The sequence below is a fragment of the Chrysochloris asiatica genome, unplaced genomic scaffold, assembly GCF_000296735.1.
Source record: "Chrysochloris asiatica unplaced genomic scaffold, ChrAsi1.0 scaffold00031, whole genome shotgun sequence".
Lineage (NCBI taxonomy): Eukaryota > Metazoa > Chordata > Mammalia > Afrosoricida > Chrysochloridae > Chrysochloris > Chrysochloris asiatica.
This window is the reverse complement of record NW_006408549.1, coordinates 26,067,275-26,086,155: the sequence shown is the minus strand read 5'-3', so window position 1 is coordinate 26,086,155 and position 18,881 is coordinate 26,067,275.

Below are 18,881 nucleotides of genomic sequence, written 5' to 3'. Positions count from 1 at the left end.
TGGAGTGATGGCTTGGGGATATTTCCTCTTTTGCTACCTAATAAAATCTGGATGCATTTCATAATTTGTGGTGTCTTAAGGGCTATGGCATATCATGAATCAGTGAAGAGGCTTAAAAGATCACCCTAAAACTGTTTTCCAGCTACTTTCTTCTTTATATTCCAAAGAGGAAAAAAGAACCAGAAAGCTGTTTATTCTTGTTAAAGTGATGTCAAAACAAGTATGTAATTAAATGAATGGCTATGTAGAGGAGTATAGTGTGAGTTGGAGAATCTATCTCTGTCCCATAATTTAGTATCATATAGGAAGGGCATTCTGATGTTTGTCTTAGCTTTTCCCACTTCAACCAGTGCATTTACTTTTATTCACATTGTAACTTTGCCACGTACTTGGAAGGCTCAGAGCATCTTTCAAAGATATTCATAGTAACCCATATAGAATAAATGTAAACTACTTAAATTCGAAGTATTATATATATACATGCATATATGTATGGAGTCCTGGTGTGACACTGCAGGGTAATGCACTGGACTGACTGGGCTGCAAGGTCAGTTTGAACTGTGTGGTCGGCAGTTCAAATATACTAGCCGCACCTTGGAAACTCTATACAGAGTCATTCACTATGAGTTGTACCTGTGTCAATGGCAGCACCTAACCACAACATATATATTGGAGTCCTGGTGTGGTGCTGCAGTTTAGTGAGCCAGACTGCAAAACTGTTTGAACTGCAAGTTCAGCAGTTCAAACTCAGTGGTTGTTCCTTGGAAACCCTATACTACAGGGTTGCTATGGGTCAGAACTAATTTGACAGCGCTTAACAACAACATGTATCTATATGTATGTATAGTTGCTAAGTGTTGTTGAGTCAGTTCCAACTCATAGTGACCCTGTATAGGATTTCCAAGGAGTGAAGGAGTGGCTAGTGGGTTTGAACCATTGACCTTGTAGTTAGCAGGCCATTGTGTACTATGAGATTTCACAAGAAGACTGTGTTATATAATGAATGATATCAATAAGCAACTCAAAATAAGTCCAACAATGACCATCATAGAGAACTTAAAAATAATAATAATAATAATAATATCCCTCAGTATAACATGATGACAAATCTCTGCTGCTTCCATGAGTGCTAATTGTGGATCCAAGTAAAATAAAGTCTTCAACAACTTCAAACTTTTCTCTATTTTTTATGATGTTATTTATTGATACAGTGAGGATTTTTGTTTTCTTTACATTGAGGTTCAATCCATATTGAAGTCTGTAATCTTTGATCTTTATTAGTAAGTATTTTAAATCCTCCTCACTTCCAGCATATCACAGGTTCTTAATGAGTCTTCCTCCCATCTTGATGCCATATTCTTCTTCATATAATCCATATTCTTACATTATTTGTTCAGTGTACAGATTGAATAAGTAAGGTAAAACAATACAATCCAGGCACACAACTTTCCTAATCTTAAACCATTCAGTGTCCCTTTGTCCTTTTGATCTATGTAGCACAATTAAGTGTTCTAGAATATTCATTGTTCACAATGTTATCCATATCTTGTCATGATCCACACAGTCAAAAGTGTTTGCATAATTAGTAACGCACAAGTAAACATCTTTTTGGTATTCTCTGCTTTCAGTCAAGATCCATCAGATGTCAGCAGTATTCTTAATTCCATGTCCTCCTTCGAATCTGGCTTGAATTTCTAGCAGTTCCCTGTCGCTGTACTGCTGCAGACATCTTAAAATTATTTTTATCAGAAATTTACTTGCATGTGATATTGATGATATTATTCAATGACTTCTGCATTTCACTGGATGACCTCTTTTTGGAATAAGCACAAATATGGGACTTTTCCAGTCAGCTGGTCAGATAACTGTCTTCTAATTTTCTTAGCATAGATGTATGAGTCCCTCTGTTGCTTCATCAGTTTGCTGAAATATTTCGATTCATATTTCTGAAGTGTTGGAAAGATTGCAATCCCTTCCATGTTATAAGTTATCTTCCTACCTCACTATGGTCCTTATTTGCATTCTACCCTCCTTCTCAACTATCTGAACTGTGTATTTAGGTAAGCATTACCCTTTTGATTTCTAATGGTTGACCATGCATGTTTTTATTCCTTTGCCTTCAAGGCAACTTGGACTTTTTCTTTCAGTACCATCAGTTCTTGACCATACATGACCTCTTGGTTGAACTTGATTGAACATCAACCATTTATTTTTGGTACAGTGACTTTGTGTATGCCTTCCATCTTCTTTTGATACCTTCTGTATCATTCAATATTATTCCTATTGTTGTTTGTGTGAAGTGCTGTTGGGTCAGTTCTGACCCATGTCACCCTGTATAGGATTTCCAGGAGCGGCTAATAGAATTCTTCAATATTGTAAGTTGAGGCTTGAATTTTTCTTCAGTTATTTTGGCTTGAGAAATGCTAGTGTATGCTCTTTCCTTTTGGCTTTCTAAACCCAGGTCTTTGCACATTTCATTATACTTTGTCTTCTTGAGCTGCCCTTTGAAATTTTCTGTTTAGCTTTTTTACTTCCTTATTTCTTTAATTTCTTTTAGCATCTCTATGCTAGAGAGCAAATTTCAGAGTGTTTTCTGATATCCATTTAGGTCTTTTCTTCCTTTCTGTTCTTCACCTTCAGCCTGAACTTGCAAAGGAGTAATTGATGGATCTGTTCTACAGTCTGTCCCTGGCCTTTTTTTGGCTGATGATATTGAGATTTTACAAGTCTGTTCACACAGATGTAGTCAGTTTGGTTCCTGTGTATACCATCGGTTGAGGTCCATGTATATTCTCAAATTTTGTGTTATTTTAAAATGGTATTTGCAATGAATAAGTCATTGTCCTTGCAAAATTCTATCATGCAATCTCCAGCATCAATTCTAGCACTCCTACATGAGGTTTTTGAGGATATAAACCTTTAAGGGAGCAGAATACTATCATGTGGTTAGTAGTCCAGAGCTTATACTACAGCACATCAGGTTTCCTTATAAGTCTCATCATTTCCTAAAATTTTTGGAAAATAAATACTGGTCTTTTTATTATTATTATTATTTTGAATTAAGTGACTATTTACAGAGTAGATCATCAGTTTTACATTCAACATAGTTAGTTTCATTTCAGTAATCACAATACCTTCCATATAACATCAATAATCCCATTACATCACTGTTGTTCTTATCTGTATCTCACCATCCTTCACAACCCTTCTGAATTTTGTCCTTAGGTAAATGTTACCCTTTAGATCTTGAATGGTTGAACATTCCAGGGTAAGCATACTTTACTACTGTTGCTATCCCCCATATACCTGACTAGTACTTGACTGAAAACTGGGCCACAAGTGTGAATTCCACTTCAGACCTGAAGATTGGCCAAGGGTCATAGTCTTGGGTTCCTCCAGTCTCTTTCTGACTCATAATCCAGATCCTTTTTATAATTTTGAGCTTCACTCCACATGTTCTGGTATTCTATTTAGGAGCTTCTAATGTGATACCTTTCAGAGCAGTTGGTAGTGCTAGTCAGGCAACATCTTGATGTGGCACCACAGTATAATGCACTGGACTGCAAGGTCAGTTTGAACTACAAAGTCAGTGGTTCAAACCCACCATTGATGGCACCTGATAACAATATCAACAATTTGGTAACTTTCAGAGCATTTGGTAGTGGTAGCTAGGCACCATCTAGTTCTGGTCTCAGAGTAGTGGAGACTGATCTTCACATGTTCCATTAGTCCATTGGACAAGTTGATTTCATGCATCTTCAATTTTCAATCATTCTTCTTTCTTCTGCACACAGAGAGACTAATAGTTGCACCTTAGATGGCTGCTTATAAGTTTTTAATATCCCAGTTGCTACTCACCAAAATATGATGTACTATATTGTCTTTGTGGACTATGTTATGCCAGTTGAGATTGGTGTCCCCTGAGACTATATTCCTATGCACCCAGACCCAGCAACTCATTGCTTCAAGGTGTTTGGTAATGTTTTTGAGATGGTCTGTAAACTCAGATGGGATATATTCAAGGTCATATTTTAGCTCTTGTGGACTTGTAATTTCCTTCAACTTTAGCCTGAACTTGTGTTTGAGCGATGGATGGTTTGTTGTTCAGTTGATCCCTGGCATTGTTTGGCTGATGTTATTGAGCTTATCCATCATATCCCACGTATATACTCAGTTTGATTCTTGAGTGTCCCATTTGGTGATGTCCACATAAATAGTTTCCATTTAAAATGTTTAAAAATATATTTTCAACAAATAAATCAATGTACTTACAAAATGATATCATGTGATTCCCAGAATAGTTTCTATTACCAGTATCATATTTTTCTTCTATTGATCCTTCCTCTTTGTTTCCAACTTTTGCATTCCAATCACTAGTAATGATCAATGCATCTTGATTATATGTTTTATCAATTTCATAATAAAGAAGTTATTATAATTCTTCAATTTCATCATCACTGACTTTAGTAGTTGGTATTAACTGGTCTTCTTTGATGGCGTATGGTTATGATCCTATCACAAATAGCATTGTACTTCAAGATAGATCTTGAAATTCCATTTTTTAAGATGAACATGAAGCCATTCATTTTCAATTTGTCATTCCTGCTAGAGTAAATCATATGATTGTCTAATTAAAAATGTCCAATACTAGTGTTATTGTTGTTAAGTGCCTTGGAGTCTATTCTGACTCATAGCTACCCTCTGCAGAATTTACAAGGAGCAACTTCTGGGTTTGAACTGCTGATCTTTTTGTTAGAAGTCTAGTGCTTATTCTAAAGTGCCATGCTGTTGTTGTTGTTGTTGTTAAGTGCCGTGGAGTTGGTTCCGACTCATAGCAACCCTTCACAGGGTTTCCAAGGCTGTAAATCTTTACGGGAGCAGAATGCCTCATCTTTCTCCCGAGTAACCACAGGTAGTTTCGAACTGCTGACCTTGCGGTTCACAGCCCGATTCGTAACCACTACGCTAACAGAGCTTCTAGGACTCTTTAAATTCACTTATGCATTCCAATTCATTTTTTCCACTTCCTATTTTTCTAGATTCATACTTCGTACATTCTACATTCTGATAATTAATGGATGTTTGCAGCTGTTTCTTCCTATTTTGAGTTGTACCACATCAGCAAATAAAGGTCATGAAGGCTTTGCTCCATTCACAACATTAAGGCCAATTTTACTCTGAGCAGGTAGCATTTACAAAATTGTATTTTGAGTGCCTTTTAACCAGAGGTGACCATTTTTCAGCACTGTATTGGACAGTGTTCCACTGCTAACACTAAGATTTTCAGTACTAACCTTTCAGAAGTGGACCAACTCTCCTTCTCCTAGTCTTTCTTAGTCTGGAAGTTCTGCTGAAACCTGTTCACCATGGGTCACCCTCTGGGATTTGAAATCCTGGTGGCTTAGCTTCCAGCATCACAGAAACACCCAAATCATCACAGTATGACAAACAGACATACCAGCCGTGGTGGTAGGGGTCTAGAGCTCTGTGGGATACAGTAAAGTAGAGAGATCCATTGCACTAAATGCCTATATTAGGAAGAAGAAAGATCTCAAATCAATGACTTCATAACTCATCTTAACAAACTATATTTAAAAAGAACAATTTAACCTCAAAATAAGAATAAAAGGGAAATGATCAAGAATAGAGAATAAATCAATGAAATAGAATATATAAAACCAATAGAGAAAAGTCAGTGGAATCTAAGCTGTTTTTAGAAGATAAAATTGACAAATCTCTATCTAGGCTTATTGGAATAGAAAGAGAAAAGACACAAATTACTAATATCAGAAAAGAAAGAGGTGACATATCATAGGTTCTATAAATATTAAAATTAAAATAATTATAAGCATCATAATGCCAATATGTTTGAAAATTTACATGAGATGAAACATTTTCTTGAGCACTATAATATTCATTCAAGATTATATATATACATACATATGAGAGTAAGTAAAAATATTTCTACTAACGTTCCAATGCATACATGCACAATTTTATGTCAAACAACATATCTTTAAGCACATTTCTGCAATCATTGAAAGACTGCAGATAAATTCTCTCAGTTGTAGATTTTCTCAAAGGGCACAGGATGATCATAATGGTTTATCATAAAGATGTTTTAAGAAAATTGAAAACAGCATTGTGGAGGAAATTGCTCTGAGGAATTTTTTCTATCCTGCCAATTATACCTTCTAATTCTTCAAGGGTAGCCAGGAATGTCTCTTGAGAATTCTGTTGGGAAAGTTTATCCTATCCACATCCCTGATCTTGCCCCTTCAGACTTTTTCTTGATACCATAATTCAAAAAACATTTTAAAAGAACATGATGTGAGTCCCTTGACGGTGCCAAACTGTTCTTTTGACAGAATGTAAATCTAAGAGCACAGAATTCTTCCGGGACAGGTTAGAGAGATGGAAACACCACGCTCATAAGTGTATAGACCTAGTTGGAGGATATGTCAAGAAACAATACCTTCACGTTTTGATATATTTGTTTAATAAAGGATTCTATGATTTTGTAGCAATACTTTTGACTTACCCTCATGTCATATCAAACTGTCAAAGTAAGAATAATTAGAAGAGGAGAGATAAACTAAGAAGGAAAAAGGAGAGAAAACAGAGAAGAGTGATAGAAATCTGATTTATAATTTTGTAGAACATTATGATTTTATTTAATATTAACTACTGGGGAAATTCCTTCTGCCTTTCCTCTTTGGAGTGACTTAAACTCTTATATATATATATATATATATATATATATTTTTATTTTTTAAATGCATTTTTAGCATCTTAACATGGAAAAAGGTCTACTTAAATTTTTAGCCTCTTCCTTTCAGCTGTCTTCTTGGCCCCTCAACATCTCATTCCCCAACAGCTTAGAAATCCACACGAGTCTTAAAAATCAAACTCGCTTCTCAGTGTTACCATATCATGAACCTCTTTGGACCCCTAAGACTAGCTGAGTTATTGTTATTGTTAAGTGCCAATGAGTTGGTACGGACTCACAGAGACCCTGTATTGGGTTTCTGAGGAGCAGCTGGTGCGTTTCAAGCATCAACCTTGTGGTTAGAGTCCAGTGCTTATCCTACAACGCCACACCAAGTAAACATGAAATTTATGTGTAAGCACGTATTTGTGCTATTTAGTGCTCTGAAACTACCGAGAGTTCTGAGTTTTTCTTTCTGTTTAGCTTCTACATTCAGCTACCAAGCAAATTATAAATACATCAAGAGGAAAGTTAGTACTATGTTGGGCTCACATTGTATTTTTCTTCTATTAAGAAAACAATCTGGAACAAGGATAATAATGACCTAGTAGTACTGTTTGCATGTGAAACTATATATATTGGTTTTCACATGCATGTGATATTGAACAAAGAAAAGGAAACAAAGAAAAAAATAAGGTATTTGAATTGTGATGCTTGCTGACATTGAATATTAATATATATTGGACTGCCAGAAGAAAGAATAAATTAGTTTAGAAGATAACCAGAATGCACCTTAGAACCAAGGATGTTGATGCTTTGGCTCACTTACTTTGGGTCAAGTCATCAGGGAAGACTAATTGCTAGAAAGGACATCATTTTTGGTAAAATAACTATAAAAATGAGGTAACTCTCAAAGGTACAGACTGACACAATAGCTACAAAAATGGACTCAAACATACCAATGATCATGAAAATGGCACCAGAGTGAATTGTAGTTCAGTGTGTTATGCAGAAGAACTCCATGACTTGGAGCTGATTAAATGGCAACTGACAGCATCAAATATACATTAAAGATGATAAGAAAGTAATTCCAAATTTAAATTCTATTTAAAAACTCGAATATAGTCAATGCTTTTCATATTATATTTGCAAAACATTGAAATTTGTATGAACAGTAGCATAGCTGAAAAATTGCCAGACTGGGATTCAGAAGACCTATGCTTTCTTCTGAATTCTAGTACTTAATAAAGATATGAAGACCATGTATTCATCATTTACTTAACGAAAAAAAAGCAAGTCTTTGGAAAGTCATAAGCTGCTAATAAGTTACTGAATTGTAAACTTGTATTATTAATAATGGTTAATTTTAAATAAATCATTTCAGTGTGATTCTTTGTAAATCACATGAATGTATAAAGTGTGCGTGGAGTATATAGAAGCATGCAGTAAAAATTCATCTCCTTCTACCTTCAAATATAACCCACTGCCCGATCATCATGCTGCTCACTATTTTGAAGATAACCAACATAGGGAAGGAGGTGGGAGTTATTTCCTTACGTATGACATGCATCCAGTACTCTCTAAGATAGTAATTTCATGACAATAGGATTTATTCTTGTCAAGATAAATCACATATCCTATTAATCAGATTACTGAAGATGCTTCATATATGATGATGGTTACCAGATATTTAGAAGTATGACATACTTCTTGAACTACGGTCACTGACTAAAATCCCCAAATCATACAAGAATAATTTCTGTAAGACTTCAATGTTATGTTTAGTAAGCTAGAACTAGAGGGGAAATATTCATAAGGCTCAGAAGAATTAAAAAAAAAAAAAACTTCAAAGAGAAAATTTAATCATCTGAAAAAGTGCGATAAAGTATGTTCATTGGAATTTAAATGGTCCTTGGTTAAAAAGTTTAAGAAAGTAAATTAAAATGCCAAGCACAACGGATAACTTCAGCAATAAAGAGTATGTCTCTCTCTTACTACTGTTAAAGGAAAAGAGTTCAGTGTAATTAAATATTCATGAAACAAAAGATCAAGGTTTTAAGTCTTACATCAAGTTCAAGACTGAGCATGAACTAATGATCCAATAGTTTATATGAATATTAAACATTTTGTGAAGAAATAATTCAGAACTGTACTTTGGAATTGATTCCATTTTAATTTAATTGACTTGATAGCTAATTTACTGATTGTGGAAAACACATTGACAATTAAATCCAAGACGACATTCAAGGAGCTGTTGTTGTTGTTAAGTGCCGTGGAGTCAGTTCTGACTCATAATGACCCTGTGTAAGGCTTTCGAAGAGCGACTGATGGATTTGAACTGCTGACCTTGAAATTCAAACTGATGTTGCAGTACATTATCCCGCAGTGCCACACCAGGACTAGCCAAGCGACAAGTTGTCCCATGCCTCAGAAACTAATGTATCCCTTTAGCAAATCCACTATGAATTGTTTTACAATATTAGTTCTATTTCGCCCAAATCATTTAACTTCTTATATGTATCAACATTACATATAAGCTGAAAAGCAAATTTGGTTACTTTTTCTTGTTCCAGAGTTTGCCGCAAGCTTAATTTAAAGGGGTTGTTTTTATGTATTAATTTTAATTTTAGGTGTTAGTTAAGAAGACACTGTTTATATTAATCACTTGAAATGAAAATTCTCTCCTGCAACATCCCTGGAAGCAGGTAAAAGCAATTACATTTTTAAAAAATTGATGGAATAGAAACACGACTAAAGGAGTTTTGACCAATTTGACATACTCTTTTTAAAGATGCAGGAAAAAGTGAGGTTAATCCAGCCACAGGCAGAATGCCTCCTCTAAGTGCGTATAAAGCGGTGAAATGTGCAGGAGGCCTGAGAAGTCCAGCGAAAATAATCATCTGCTCTTCACGCTGACAGGCAACAAACACTGCAGGAGAGATAAAGTTACAGACTTTAAATCCGTTCTCAGTGCAGCAGGCCTACGGCCATACTTCCCTGGAGAAGGTGCCTTGTCCATCACAACGATCAGTTCAAGCAAAGCATTTTATCCATTTATTTATTTTCAAGTTGTCAACGAGTGTTTAGAAAGCAAAGGCAGACAAAGCTTCTCCTAAAAAGCCTAAGGGACCTGTTACCCCTTTTGGGCAAAATGACCTGCAGACTTTTAATTTTTCTGCAAAACCATTTACGAAATACTCTTGAGTACCATTATGTTGTTTGAATCAAAATGAATATTTTAAAGTACATACCACAATAATATAAAACATGATAAAACGCCAAAAAAAAAATATTAGCAGAAGTAGAAAGGCAAAATGGAATCATAATTTAATAGTAGTAGTAGCATGGAGCTCTGGTAGTGTAATGGTTACGAGTCGGGCTGCCAGCCTCAAGGTCAGCAGTTCGAAACTACCAGCTGCTCTGTGGGAGAAAGATGAGGCGTTCTGCTCCCATAAAGATTTACAGCCTCGGAAACCCTGTGCAGGGTCACTATGAGTCGGAACTCATTCTACGGTACTTAACAACAACAACAACAAACTAATAATAGTTCTGGTGTGGCGCTGTGGGTTAATGCATCAGACTGTAAAGTCATTTGAACTGCAAAGTCAGTGGTTCAAGCTCACCAGCTGCTCCTTGGAAACCCTATATGGGGTCGCTATGGGTCTGAATCGACTAGACAGCACTTAACAACAACAAGTAGTAGTGGTAAATTGCTGTTGAGTCCTTTCTGACTCATTGTGACCCTGTATAGGTTTTCCAAGGAGTGGCTGGTAAATTTGAACTGCTGGCCTTGCAGTTACCAGTCCAATGCTTATCTTACAGCATCACACCAGATGAGCCTTAAGTTCATCCATGATATTTAGAACTTTTACATAACAGCAAAATGGAATTTGAAACTGGACCAAAAGCTTTTACTAAAACACACATAGAAAGATGCCACTAAGATAATAAGAGTTACTGCATCCTTCTAAAAGATCCCATGGAAATATATTCATACATCTGCATTAATTTATATTGTACATTATGAACATTTAGAGTGCAAGAATTCAATGTGTTTTTTCTATATATACAGTGAATGTTACAGCTACTGGCATATAATGAGTATTCAATAAATGTTTGCCTAATATTTGAATGAATAGAAGCCTTTTACTAGGGTAAGTAAGAAAGTTTTGCTACTACGGTTCTAGTTCATACATGTACAGGTTTATTCCAAACAGAACGTCTTTAAACGTAATCTCGGCAATCAATGAATTGGGTGTAGACAAATTCTTTCATCAATTCACTTGTCTTAGTCTCATTAGGGTGCCTTCAAAAAAGTGATCTCATGACAAGAGTGATTTCCCATAGGATCTCCTAGGCTTTTTAAATTCAGAGGTCAGCTCAGAAGTTTGTGTTGGCTGTTTGGGAGTATTCCAAGGGGGCAATCTTGATAGAGTTTCTCAGAGGATACAGGATGATCATGGGGGCTTATTATGAAGAAGTTTTAAGAAAACTGCACTGATGAGAAAAAGGCCAGGAAAGCTATGCCAAGGAATTTTTGGTTTTTGTTTTAGGAAGGTACACAAAGGGGGAAAGAGAACTTGGGAAGGGCAGAAGACACCACAGGGAGCTGAAGGTATAAGGAGAAAAACAGGAATGGACTTACAAGTGCCCCAAGTGGGGTGCTGAGTGTGAATGTGAACTTTGTGGGTTGCCATGTTGCTAGAAGCTTATTCTAGCATGAAATCTCCAAAAGAGAGCATGCCAAGGAATTTTTTTCTATCACAACCTGCTCCATCTTTGAGGGTAACAAGAACTGTCCTTGGAAAATTTTGTTGAGAAACATTTTCCTATACTCACCCCTGATCTTGTCCCTTCCTACTTTTTTTTTTTTAATATCACTAAAAGAACATTTAAAAGGAGTACATTTAACTCCTTGAGGATGCCAAAACTGTTGTTTGGTGTGGTAGAAATCAAACAGTGCAGAATTCTTCAGAAAATGGTTATAAAAATGTAAACACTGCTTTCAGAAATGTACAGACGGAAAGAGATGGAAGATATACCAGGAAACAATAGCTTCACAATTTTATATGTTTGTGTAACAAAGGTTTCTATGGGTTTGTAGCAGTATTTTTTTACTTACCCTTATAGATTAAAAGGTCCTAAATTTACTTAATGGGGAATACCAAAGAGCTATGGGCCTCTCAAATTATATTTAAAAATGCTTCTGTGTATGTACAGAGTCAGTTTTATTCCTGGTGAGAAAATCAATATGTATCCTTATATTTCCCTTTCTTTCATTATATAAATTGTTATTTTTTTTCTTTTGTAAAATATAAAGACATAACTTTTCAATGCATTAGGGTGTAAGAGAAAGCCTTAGAATAAGTGCTGGCTAGACCGTGGGGGGATGGGAATCCTTATTCCATGCTGGTGGGACCACCATTGAAAATTGCATGGTACTTCCTCAAAAAGCTAGGAACAGAAATACTTTATCATCCAGCAATCCCATTCCTAAGTATATACTCCAAAAATTTAACAGTAGTGTCACAAATAGACATTGTGCATCTTTGTTCATTATAGCAATATTCACAAGTAGCAAAAACTGATAGAAACAACCTAAGAACCCATCAACAAATAAATGGATAAACAAAATGCACACAATGGAATACTGCACAGATATGAAAAATTAGGATGAGTCTATGAAACATCTTACAGCAGATGAATCTGAAGGAAATTATCTTGAGTGAAATAAGTCAAGTACAAAGTAACAAATGTTGTATGATACCACTTTTATAAAACAGACAAAAATAGGTATGCATACAGAAATCCATATTCTTTGGTGGTTAATAGGGATGGGAGGGAGAAACACTGTATAGACAATGAAAACCAAAACCAAACCTACTGCCTCTGACTTGTTTCTGACTTATAGTGACCACATAGGACAAAGTAGAACTTCATGAGAGGGTTTCCAAGGCTGTAAATCTTCAGAGAAGCAGACAACCACTTCTTTATCCCTTGGCGAAACTGGTGAGTTCAAACTCTTGACCTTTTCATTAGCAAGTTCCAACAAGACTCTTCCTATAGACAGTTTTTGCTAAATGCTGCCGAGTCAGTTCCACCTCATAGCACCCCTGTGTAGGGTTTCCAAGAAGTGACTGGTGGGTTTGAACTGCCAACATCGTGGTTAGCAGTTCAGTGTTTATCCTAGAAAGGGCAATACCAAATGTGGGGGAAGTATACACAATATAGCCAAGGTAAGTGATGACAATAAGAAATACTCAAGATTACAGACCTTATTGGTAAATGCATATAACATATACAATTTGGGAATAACAGCAGTTGTTGTTGTTGTTGTTAGGTGCCATCAAGTAGGTACTGACTCATAGCTACCTTATACACAGCAGAACGAAATACTGCCCGATCCTGGGCCAACCTCACTATTGTTGCCACACTTGAGTCCATCGATGCTGCCACTTGGCCAGTCCATCTCATTGGGGATCTTCCTCTTTTTCTCTGACCCTCCACCTTACCAAACATGATATCCTTCTCCAGCGACTGGTCCCTCCTGACAATATGTCCAAAGTATGAGAGACCAAGTTTGGCCATCTTGGCCTCCAAGAAGAACTCTGGTTGTACTCCTTCCAAAACGGATCTATTGGTTCTTTTGGCAGCCCATGGCACATTATATAGTCTCTTCCAACACCATAACTCAAAAGCATCAATTCTTCTATGGTCTTCCTTATTCACTATCTAGCTTTCTCATGCATATATGAAACTAGAAATAGTAAAGGAAACTACAAACTATAAACCCATGCCAAACTTTTTATCATTCTTTTGTTGTTGTTAAGTACCATGGAGTCGGTTCCGACTCGTAGGGATCCTGCACAGGGTTTCTGTGGCTATAAACCTTTACAAGAGCAGAATACCCCATCTTTCTCCCGTGGAACCGCTGATAGTTTCGAACTGCCGACCTTCAGGTTAGTAGCCTGATTCGTAACCACTACACTACCAAAGCTTCTTTTATTAAACATAAATTTGTGGTTAATAATCATAAATAGCATGTTGCACTTAGGGGCTTGTTTTTGTGATACTGTGATATGTCATCAGTATTTCAAATACCAGTAGGGTCACTCAATCATGGTGATTGCAGACTAAGATTAAGAAGGAGGAGCAGGTGAACCACTTCTGAAAAAACTGGACAGGGAAAATATGAATAATAGTGGGACATTGTCTGACATACTGCAGGAATATGAGTCCCTCAGGTGGAAAAGCATTCAAAGTATGATTGATAATAAGAAAATATAGACTTGGTAATAGAAAGGACACTGGAGATCACGTGAAAGAATTTTGCAAACCAGGGACTTACTCATTAGAATACCTTTTTTCATCAATGTACACAATGACTATACATGTGGACCTCACCAGATGGAATTCCCAGGAATGAAATTGACTACATTTGTGAAAAGAGACAATGGAGAAATTCTATATCATCAGGCAAAATAAGGCCAGGGACCAAACTGCACAGCAGACTATCAATTGCTCTTATGCAAGTTCAAGTTAAAGATAAAGAAAATTAAAGCAAATTAAAATTTAATTGAACAACACAGGAAGCATCAAAAACAGAATTAATCAAAAACCTCCATTTCAGAAGGTAGCATAAGAACAAGAACCGGTCAAATGAAGAGAAGTCCAAGATGCGCTGAAGAAGTATTGAAAAACAAGGCTTCAGCAATTGATGGAATACAAATTGAAATGTTTCAACAAACAACTGCAAATTTGAAAGTGCTCATTTATCTATGCCAAGAAATTTGGAAGACAGTTACTCAGTCAACCAAGTAGAAGAGATTCATATTTGAATCCATTCTAAAGAATGATGATCCAACAGAATGCTGAAATTATTCAGCAATGTCACATATAAGTAAAATTTTGCTGAAGATCACTCCAAACTGATTGTAGTAATACATTGTCAGGGACTACTAGAAATTCAGAACAAATTCGAAATAGGACTATCATTAAAGGATATCATTGTTGATATTAGATGGATCTTGGCTAAATCATAGAATTCCAGGAAGATGTTTATTTGTGTTTTATTGATCATCAAAGGCATTCAACTGTGTGGATGATAAATTATGCATAACATTGTGAAGAATGGGAATTGCAGAACTCTTTATTATGCTCCTGGGGAAACCTGTACATAGGCAGTTGTTTGAACAGAACAAGGAGATACTGTGTGGTTTGGAATCAAGACAGGTGTGTGTCAGGGCTGTATCCTTTCACCATACTTATTCAATCTGCATGCTGAGCAAATATTCAAAGTAACTGAGCTCTCTGGAGAAGAAAGCAGCATCAGGACTGGAGAAAGATTCATTAATAGATCTAGGATATGCAGATGATACAAACACATTTGCTGAAAGTGAAAAGGACTTACTGATAATGATCAAAGACGGCAGCCTTCAATATAGGTTACACTTCAACATCAAGAAAAAAATCCTCACAAAGGGGCCAGTAAACAATATCATGGTAAACAGAGAAAAGATTGAAGTTGTCAAGGATTTCATTTTCCTTATATATACAGTCAATACCCATGGAAGCAGCAGATAAGAAGTCAAATGACTTATTGCATTGGGAAATAATGTTGCAAAAAACCTCTTTAATGTGTTACAAAGCAAATATGTCACATTGAAGCACGCATGTGCACAGCATATCTACTACTGCAGTCAATGGGTCAAGGACTCAATCCTGTTGAGTGGCTTCAGTCCTCTCTTGCTATCATGCCACAGGTCTCTGCAATGACCTGCCCTGTGTCAGTAGAAATTTCTCCCCAGAAATGAACCTTTCAATACAAACACCAGTCTATGTGGATACCATCATTAATAACAAAGGGTGACTACGTGCCATCTTTCAGAGATTCCTACAAGTGTCCAGTATCACCAACGTATGATGACCTTACTGATTGTGCATAAGACCTCATACCAATTCCTAAGAAGTATTGCATCCTTCCTGCAGCAAATTCTTCCAATCTGACTAAAACCCTGATATCACTTGGTATTGACTGCTTCCATTCTCCACTCTGCATTGTTGACTAACCTGCATATTGATCAGTACAACAATAAGTCATCCTCCATTTAGTTCAGTCAACACAACCTATGTTCCAAGATTGTGAAGCAAAGTTAAGTATCAAAGACATTAAGTTCTCATGTCTATTTACTGTAGTAAAAGGCCCATTGTATGTTTAGTTCTGAGCATCCATTCCAGTTTCACTATCTTTGTACTATCAGTGTGACCTTGAAAAAACCACTTCCGCTACATAATTTAGTGCTTTAACAGGCATGCCAGGCTTCCTTCATAAATAACAGATAAAACTGAGTTTGTATTTTGAAATTATGTAAATGGGAGGAATTTTTGTCAATGTCTGATTCTCTAAACATGTTGTAGGGTAATTATGTCATTTATTTATTCAACAAGTAAGTAATGATTACCCACAGCTTCTGTTATTCAGCTCTACCCTCCTAAAGCTTAGCTTCTACTGACACGAGATAGACTTTAGTTGAATCAGTCCTAAGTGAAGGTCAAATGTCATTTCAGACACCTACACATGTAATAAGAGTTGTGCTAATAACTGTAGATAAGACTTCAGAAATGTTCCTTTAAGGGGGCATCCTTTGAGAATTGAATGAGTGGTGATTGGAAACTGCAATAAACACTTCAAGAAAGGAAACAGCTCTGAGTTATCAAAGGATGTAAAGAAGGCCTATGGGAGGAACACAGTGAGCTAGAATGAGAATTAATGAAAATCTTAGATGTCACTTAATTGGAAGCTCTATCAAGGTCAGCTAGGCTTATGATCTACAGAATACCTACTCTAGTGTTCTTTCTGCTCTTTATACCTTCATCTTTATAATATCTAACAAATATCTTCTATTTTAAAGATTATACATATATAGGTATTGATTTATTAACTTCCATTCTCTAGCTAAGTGTCCTGTTTGACAGCTAAGATACATAAGGCAAGATGACTGGTTCCACAGAACTTGGGAGAATTCTAGCTAAAAATACAACAAACCTATGTGGAAAATTTATTAACCCAATCTTGTTATATTATCAAGTTCTTATTAAAACAAGTGTGGAAAAAAAAAAAAAACAATATAAAAGACATATGAAGGGAGATGAAAGGACTATTGAGTTATGTAGTTCTTCCAGCAAATAAGAAATGATGCTGAGATTTTGATAATAATGTGAAAAGTTTGTCTACTAATTGTTACCAGACCATCAGCTTTATGTTAACAACAAAACAACTATTTTGTTGTTAAGTATCGTGGAGTTGGTTCCGACTCATAGGGACCCTGCACAGGGTTTCCTAGGCTGTAAATCTTTACAGGAGTAGAAGGCCTCATCCCGCCGAACCATTGGTAGTTTCGAACTGCCAACCTTAAGGTTAGCAGCCCGATTCATGAACACTACGCTACAAGAGCTCCTTTAGAGGTCACATTTATATAGTAAATTCACACACACACAAAAATGTCACTTTGAGGATTAAGCTTTGTCTGACATGAACCAGGATATTTTCAATCATTTTATATACATGTAAAAGCTGGACAACAAGTAACAAAGATTAAAGAAGAATTGATACATTTGATTTATGGTGTTGGTGATGAATATTGAAAGTATCATGGACTGCCAAAAGAACAAACACATCTACCTTGGAAGAAGTGCAGCTGGATGATGACACTTTGCCTCATATACTTTGGACATGTTATCAGGAAGTGAAGGACAACATGCTTGGTAAAGTAGAGACGGTCATCAAAAAAGAGGAAGGCCTCAATAAGATGGATTGATACCTTAGTTGTAGCAATAGATTCAAGCATAGCAATGATTGTGAACATGGTTAAGGACCAGACAGGGTTTCTTTCTATTGTGCACATGGTTGCTAGGAGTCAGGGTTGACTCAATGAAATCTAACAACAGTAACAAGAACTTGGAAAAATGTGTATCCTGATGGTAATCTGAATATACTTTTTGTGGAGATGAGATATTCTTGTTAAATTTCCCACTTTCCACAAGAAAATTTCTAACTTCCCAAATTGTTATTGTACTTGATCATGTATGTAATAGGAAATATAATCCGATATTTAACAGTGTAAAATCTAACCTGATATTTCTTCATTAATTATCAGCATAGGAGCTCTGGTAGTGTAGTGGTTACAAATCAGGCTGCTAACCTCAAGGTTGGCAGTTCGAAACTATCAGCAGTTCTGCGGGAGAAAGATGAGGCGTTCTGCTCCTGTAAAGATTTACAGCCTCAGAAACCCTGTGCATGGTCACTATGAGTCGGAACCGACTCCATGGTACTTAACAACAACAACAACAATTATCAACATTATGTTGAAAACAACTTTATTTACTCAAGAATCACTGCTTCACCTATTTCTATGGGAACTCTAGGTATTAAGAGTTTCAGAGAGTTATATTTACTTGGGACACACTAGCTTCCCACCCAACTGCCTATTATTGAAATCAAATGATGTATTGCATTAGAAAAATATACTGCACAAGACTTCTATAAAGTATTCTAGAGCAAAGATATCATGTGAGGACTATGATGCACCTCACCCAAGCCATTGTGTTTTCATTAGTCTCATATGTGTGTGAAAGTTGGGCAGTGACTAAGGAAAACCATAGATGAGTTGGTACATTTGAATTACTATGTTGGAGAAGAATATTGAAAGTAAAATGGACTGCCAGAAAACAAATGATTCTTTGATAAGTACAGCTAGAGTGGTCCTTAGAAGCAAGGATGGTGAGACTTTGTCTCTCATACTTGGAACATGTTATCAGGAGGGACCAGTCCCTGGGGAAGGACTCATACTTGGAAAAGTGGAGAGTCAGCAAAACAGAGGAAGACCACAAACAAGATGGATTGGCTCTGTGGCTATAGCGATGGGCTCAAGTGCAGCAACAACTATGAGAATGAAAGAGGACCGGGCAGCGTTTTGTCATGCTGTGCATAGTTGGAACTGTGTTGGAACTGACTCTATGAGTTGGAACTGACTCAATGCCACCTAACAACAGTAACAATAATGAGTTAGAATCAACGCTATGACAATGGGTTTTCTATACATATGTAATCAGAATATATGTACACATATATATCATTAGAATTGGTGCTGTGGCTTAATGTGCTAGACAGCAA